The following is a 7,537-nucleotide window of genomic DNA, read 5'->3' as shown; positions in this document are numbered from 1 at the left end:
CAGGACTTTTTTAAAACGCCAAAAATCAGGACTGTCCCGCCAAAAGCGGGACATCTGGTCACCGTACCCTTATCACAATCCATACAGACATCCATTGTGCCAAGCACATTGGTAAATATGTTGCCATCATCATTTTCTTTCTACTTGAGCCCTGTCTTAATTAGTGTTCATTACTTTACTTCTTTGGGTTCTAACATCCATTGCAATTGCTAACAGAAATTACAGACAAAATTCATGGTTAATAGGTTTATAAGAAGGATAACAATTTGTAATGCCAGTAAATAATCCTCAGGATTGAGCTGTTTAACAGGACTTATTACAAAGTTCTATCAAGTCTACTAATAAATGCCTAAAGGGCGTGCCATTCTTTCGGGTGTGCTAAGAAATGCACACAGTGGCATATTATTGCATTGTAAGCCTCGATCCAAAGGCAGTCAGCTCATGCTCCGTGGGTCAGCAAACTGAGCTCTGAATTAAGTACCCAGAGGCACCTGCACCTGCTAGCCACAAGGTCAGGCCAAAGGCACTCAGCTGCACTTCCAACTGTCAGCAAGCCCAAGGTCCCCAATTAAGTTCTCCGAGGCACCCTACTCTGAGAGGCAGCCTCATGCACCAAAAAACTCTGCTTTCTGTCCTTTGTGGGTTGGCAAGTCCATCACTCTTTTCCATGCTCTGGTCCCTGGTTCTGCTGCTGCTTCTCTGATGCTACAGCTGTTTCCTGGACCTAGGAGGTTCACTGCACAGGATCTCAGGTCCAGAGTATGCATCCCACTCCTGGTTCTTGCTGGTAATGAGATCCCTCCTCCTGCTTCTTCTCAGGGAGCCCATTTTATTCACAGCAGGGAATCCTATGTGCTATTACTCACAGGTGAATCCTAGCAGTATCTTCCCCCCACCTTCTTCGTAGAGCCATGCAAGGTTGTTGGATCCTTTGGCTAGAAGAGCCACATTCAATAATTTACTGCCACTGCACCTCATTATATTTGCTCAACTTTATTTTATTTCTGAATGAGTTACTCTTTGGTGTCCCTCTCGATTCATTTCATAACCTTGGAATCAATATTTACTAGAGGCAGACTAATATTCAGCTGGAGCCCACTGATCCAGGAATTGTAGGGGATTACATTGTCTGTTCTGGATTGAGTGGTTTCATTGTAAATTACCATTGAGTCAACACCAGTTTCTGGTGATCCTGTGTGTTTCAGAATACACCTGTGCTCCCTAGGGCTTTTCATGGATGGTTTTAAATGTAGATAGCCAGGACTTTCTTCAGAGCACCTCTGGTTGCTACATTAACTTTGCACTTCCTTGGGCCAAATCATTAAATGTTTTTACTGTCCTACATATAAGATGCATGAGTTAAAATATTAAGATATTAAAAGAACAGGTTCACTCTTAGCCTTGACCAATATTAAGTATGTGTCTCCGGTTCTCCATTACTAATGGACTGCCTCATTGTTCTTTCTCATGATCTATAAAATTCAGTTGTTTGCCTCTCTATCTCCATACTAAACCCAGTGATAAACAGGTATCCGAATCTTAGTCAGAAGAAGATATAAACAACTGGCCACAAAAGCTCACACTCTCTCAGCCATAGCCCCAATATAAGAACAATTGGTTCTTTTGGCATAGCTCTGCTCAATATCTACCCCATGAAGTGACCACTGAAGATATGGGTGCTATAGCAAAGAGTGGTGAATCAAGCAGATAGTGCTTTATTCAGAAAGAATAGCACCAGGGTTTTAAAGGCTTGTCTTAAAAAAGCAGCCATCTAAATGAGGCATTCACCAAGTTTTCATGGAAGAAGCACACCAGCATGTGTGATCCAGGAATTGTAAATAATAAAATCCAAGCCCAGAGGAGGGAATGGTATGACCTAAATTCCGAAGCCTCAGTTCGCACAAGGCTTTAGATAACAGTGAAAGCCCAAAACTCATTTACCAGGTTCCCCACAAGGATTAAGCCCCTCTGATGATCTGATTATGGACTCAAGATGTAAAAGACCTTGTTACCAAACAGAGTGCATTGCAAGATGGATTACTGCAATTGCTGTCAAGTGAAGATGTGATGCCTTGTGATTGAGCTCCCTCTTGACCCAATGTATAATTTAGCCATTTTGAAATATTTCGAAGTATTTTCTGCTTTTATAATCAATTGAGGTTTTTCTTTGTTTCACTGTGTCATTGGTATGCTGTTTGTGTTCTGTCATAATTTTGTATGATTTCTACATATGAAATCCAGATTAGGTAAACCTACATAGACAATAACTGGATCAATAGATTCAAAGGTACATGACAGAGGAGGCTGGCAGGAAATAGGGAGCTAAAACAATGAGTACAAGGTAGAAAATAATGTCCTGAATGAGTACGAGGTAGAAAAAAATGTCCTGAAATCTATTGTAGTGATGGTTGGATAATTCTTATTAATGTGACTGAACCATTGAAATGCATGATATATGAATTTTACATCAGGAAATTGTTTCTAAAAAATCACAGGAGGGAGAAGAGAGTAAACTACTAGAGTGGGGAGGGAGGACATTGACAAATAACTCAAACTGTTGAATAAAGTTGATGATCGGCAATGTAAACCCCACCCACATAATTCACAATTAAAAAATTATTTTTTTAAATGGCTCACACCTTTCAGGGTGCCCTGTTTCTTTGAGCAAGGGGGGAAATCTGCACACAAAAAACAGCTGTAAGTGTTGTTCATTCAATGAATATTTACAAATGAACATATCTGCTGAGTGAGGTCCAAATCAACATTCTATACAAGAGTTGTCCGGAGAGGCAGCAGATCATTCCAACGTCTTTGAAATTGTACATCTGAGAACTACCGACTGTCTATCTGATCCATATAGAAAGTCAATTGAATCAAAATATCCTCCCACGAGGCCTAATTTGCTTCACAAATTCTCAATCACTTGAAACACTAGATCTAAAAGAGCCTTCGTGCATCAGGAATGCTGGTAGAGTAGGAAGTTAGGCATGGGAGTACTAACCACAAAGTCAGCCGTTTGAAACCAGCTGCCACTCCGTGGGAGAAAAATGAGGATTTCTGCTACCGTGAAGAGTTGCAGTCTGGAATCCCACAGGGGCGGTTCTACTGTGATTTGTGTTGTTGTTGTTCGATACCAGGAGTCAATTCTGATTCACAGCATCCTTATGCACAACAGGAGCCATCCTCACAATGGTTCTTAGGTTCGAGCACACTGTTGCAGCCACTGTGTCCATCCGTCTCCTGAAGGGCCTTCCTCTTCTTCTCTGCCCTCTGCTTTACTATGCACGACATCCTTCTCCAGGACCGGCCTCTCCTGACCACTTCTCCAAAGTGTGTAAGGCAAAGTCTCACCAGCCTTGCCTCTAAGCAGCACTCCAGCGGTACTTCTACCTAGTCAGGCTTATTTGTCCTTCTGGAAGTTCATGATACTTTCCATCTTCTTCACCCTGCAGGGTCTCTATTAAGACAGAATCAAATTGATAGCAATGAGTTTGGTTTTGATCTCGTCCCCCATCAGACTCCCAGTCTCAAGAATGATGCTTTAGTAATATGACCAGAAGCATCACAGACTTATTGCCTTTGTTCTTGGTTGTTCCAGGTTTCAACCACCTCCTGAATCAGTCTCAAATATTGTTTGAACCTCTTTCTCCAAACTGGCTTTTAATAGAAGTCTCTTCCATTTACAAGAAAGAGCAGAACTAAGGCAGAGCTGTTTACAAAACGATTACAGGAGCCCACTTCAGAGTGGGACAGAAAACTGACCTCAGAGGCTGACGGTGGGGGGAGGAGGGGAGCAGTGCTGGTCAGTCCAAGAAGCTGACCGTGGCAGAAAGGACAGTCTCCAGTTTGTCTGTCTGCTAGGACAGACTGCTCTCCAAAGGAGAACATGCGCAAGATTGAAGATGCTTGGGCCACTTTTGAAGTCCCATGGCAGTACCTAGGCTAACCCTCCATTAACAACTAATCCTGAGCCCCTACCCCCAACACTCGATTTCTCACACCCTACTTAATTATTCGTCATTAGCATTTCTCATCTCTTGACCTGTTCTTCCTTTGCCATCTCCTCCCTTAAGACTATAAGCGTCAAATGAACAAAGGTGCTTCTCGTCCCTATTACATCCTCAATGCCTAGAATACAGCAAAGGGTCCCTGCGGGGTGCAAGCAAATTGTGAAAGCTCTTGGCTACCAACTGAGGTTGGCTATTGGGGTTCACACACGGGGACATCAGAACAGAGATCCTACAATCCGCCGCTGACAGCCATGGAGACACCTAGAGGACAGCTCTCCTCTGAAACGCAAGGGGTGGCCATGTGCCAGAATCAACCCGACAGCAACTAGTTTGGCTTCGAACCAAGCAGGCACCTGATCAATGTTTTTGAGCTGAAATGAACAGCGGGCACATTAATGACCTCCGACACCTGGGCACTGCCCTGTGTTTCGGTTTTGATCACGTGGGAAATAAATCACCTTCTCTTCGACGGTCACCAAAGAAGGTTAGCTTGGCTTGGCCAGCCCACTCTTCTTGCGTTCCTAGAAGATGAGATATTGTGAATGTACTTGTTGGGAAAGGCCCGTTTGTATTCACTATGCTAATACTCCCAAGTAACCTGTACCCTGAAACCAATTTTTCTTTTTGTCTTTTAGCACGGATAATGGCTTCTTTACCCAATCGAAGCCCACCTCGCCTTCGCCACCCCCAGCCCCCACCCCTCCGCCCGCCCCACCTCTTCATACTAGAAAGGAAAAGCATAGGCAGGGCAGGACGGATATGTGTAATCATAATCCTGTATCGGACTCCACCCACCTCTGCATTTGACCAAGCCTACCTGCCTATCAGTCACCCGGCTGCCACGGGCGGGCAGGCGGCTGACTAGCCACAAAGCTGCTCGCAGCCAGAGGCACCTCCAGACAAGCCTGGAAATGTGCTTCTCCAAGGCCGCGCCTTGAAAATCCTACGGAGCAGTGCTCTGCACACACACTTCTGTGCCAGGAGTGGGACTGGCCGGAGGGCCTCTGACGCCAACCACCCATACGGGTATCAACGGAACATGGCTGTCTGCTCAGGCCTCTAAATGATGTGATGTCGTGATACAGTTACAAGCTACTCTCGGCATCATGAACTATCATTCTAAGGAACGTGTTGCCACACAGATGTTCCAAGGTCCCATCTCTGTAGGGATTTCAAGCCGCCTTACCTCTAGGAAAGAACGCAGCCCTTAGTCAAATCAGCCAGACCAGACCAAGGGGCAGCAACTGCCCAAAAACCCAGCTCAGGAGTCAGAAAGGAGCAGGAAGTAAGGAATGCAAATGGGAAATCCAGGGAAGTGTACTTACCTTGAGGAATGGCAACCAGGGTCACAAACAAAATGTGTCTGCATGGCTGAATGAATGGAAAACGAATGTGCTCGGTAGACTTTCAAACGACAATGAAAAGTAAACAAATAAATATTAAAGTATAGGTGCTATTCTTCTGAAAGGTCTTGGGAGGGTGGCATACAGCTATAATACAATATGATGCATGTTTGGAAGCAACACCACAAAGCTTAGAACCAGCGTCGATTGAAGCTATGTCCTGGATGCCATCAGAGGACCCAATTGAATATTTTTCATCAGATTTTCATTTTAAACGCACACTCCTTATCTAAGTCAAATGTCACCCTGGAGCTAATTTGTGGACCTTGATAAATAAAGTTTGAGTAGTGATTCCTTCAAAAATATTATTTCAATGGCATCATTTTGTATGTTAACTTTGAAAATGTCAACAGCAGGGGCCAAGTGGAGGCGCTCAGGAGGTCTCTGCACTTGCCATTTCAAAAGCTTAGCTGTCAGTGTAGGGGGAAGGGGGGACCTGCTGTGCTCCATGTTCTGTATAAACATTTCCAGAAATATTTAGCAGATAATAGGGCTCCCACTGGGACCGTGTGTTCAAAGGCACCACGTTGAGCCACCTACCATGAAAGAAGTGGTTGCCAAAGCTAGGAGTGCTGAGGTTTGCAGCGTGGAGACCTGCTTCTTGTATAGGATTTCCAAATACACAAAACCAGTGAGAAACAGCAGAAGCTCATCTTAAAGGAAAAGTGTTCAATGCTTGTCAGAAGAAAATAACATAATGGTCAATGTCTGAGTAATATTCAATAGCCTTCCATCATGCAGCGGGACTGTGAAAGAGTCTGACAAGTTGAGAATTGAGGGCCAGAATACATTGCTTGCCAGACTAACACCTATCAATTTGAAAAGCTCTGAAATTCTTCTTGACTTTATGCAAGAAAGCTGGTTATGGTTAAAGTGACGGCGATCTGTTTTCTCCTGCCATCTTACATCTGAGGGTACTCCTTTTTCCATTCTGAATTGGACCAGAAATAAGACAACATCGTTTCAATTGATTTTAGAGGAACGATAGCACATGGATGTTTATGCATTTGAAATGCACTAAAGGATCAGAAAATGAACTCACAAACTCCAGCATTTTGTAAATAATAATCATCAAAACATTATAGATTGACTCTCGTATATGCCGATACATTTTTGATTGCCTACAATAGTTCAGTCAAGCAATGTCCAAGGAGTGAGTATTTCACAGTGACTTGTCAAGATGTGTTTAAATTAGAACAAGGCAAAGGGGTGTGTGTGAATAATTAGAAAGTAATTAGATAAAATTTCATCCAGGTAATTAAAATGTTCTCATGGACACGAGGAGGGAGTCGCCTTCCAACATTGCCAGAGGCAGGAGGGGCGTGCAATAGGGTTTATTACACCAACTAAAGCCCATGCCCCAAAGACCAATTTTTACCCAACAGTGGAGGTAAATACCACTGCTCACCCTTAGATAGCAATATCGAAAGAAAGGTCGTCTGCTGTGAAACCTCTTCAAACGGTATATTTTTTCAGATGAATTTCTTTACTTTCCTCCCCTTCTCCCATGAAACCTTGAATCCCGCTTTTTAGTCATCTTTAAAAGAAAGCTTTCAGCATGTGTGTTCAATCTCAGAAACCACCTGGGTGGGGAGGGAAGATACTGGCGGAAACCTTTTGCATTTGCTTGCCTTTTACTGACCTCTAGTGGACATATGGTGCTATGACTTGGACCGTCAACAAAATTATACATAGCAGTGAGTTTGGATTTTTCGTTTCATGTATTAAATGAATTCCGTTGTCATTTCTCCTTCTTCGGTCTTAATGCCTAATTTTCCTACTCTCGTTTAATGTACACTTTAACACAATTATATCTGTAATACGCGTTCCTAATGTACAAAATACTTTCTACACCATAAATAAAAAGCTATCTCCCGTAATAGAGTGAAAAATCTGATTTCAGAGTTATCTGAAACAAGACAGTGGCCCCTATTAGAAATTACTAGGTCAGCAAGTCTCATGAAATTCCAGCATAAAATTGTACTGGAATATATATATATACATACATATTTTTTTCTTTTTATGCTTCTTCTAAACAACTAATTTGCCTACCCATCCTTATCTACTCCAAAAGAAAATTACATTCAGCCCGTTTCAGTTCAAGAGTTTATAGCTGAACAACAT

This window comes from Echinops telfairi, unplaced genomic scaffold, assembly GCF_000313985.2.
Source record: "Echinops telfairi isolate 266 unplaced genomic scaffold, ASM31398v2 ScPeMD7_7468;HRSCAF=8506_0, whole genome shotgun sequence".
Lineage (NCBI taxonomy): Eukaryota > Metazoa > Chordata > Mammalia > Afrosoricida > Tenrecidae > Echinops > Echinops telfairi.
This window is presented reverse-complemented; position numbering follows the sequence as displayed.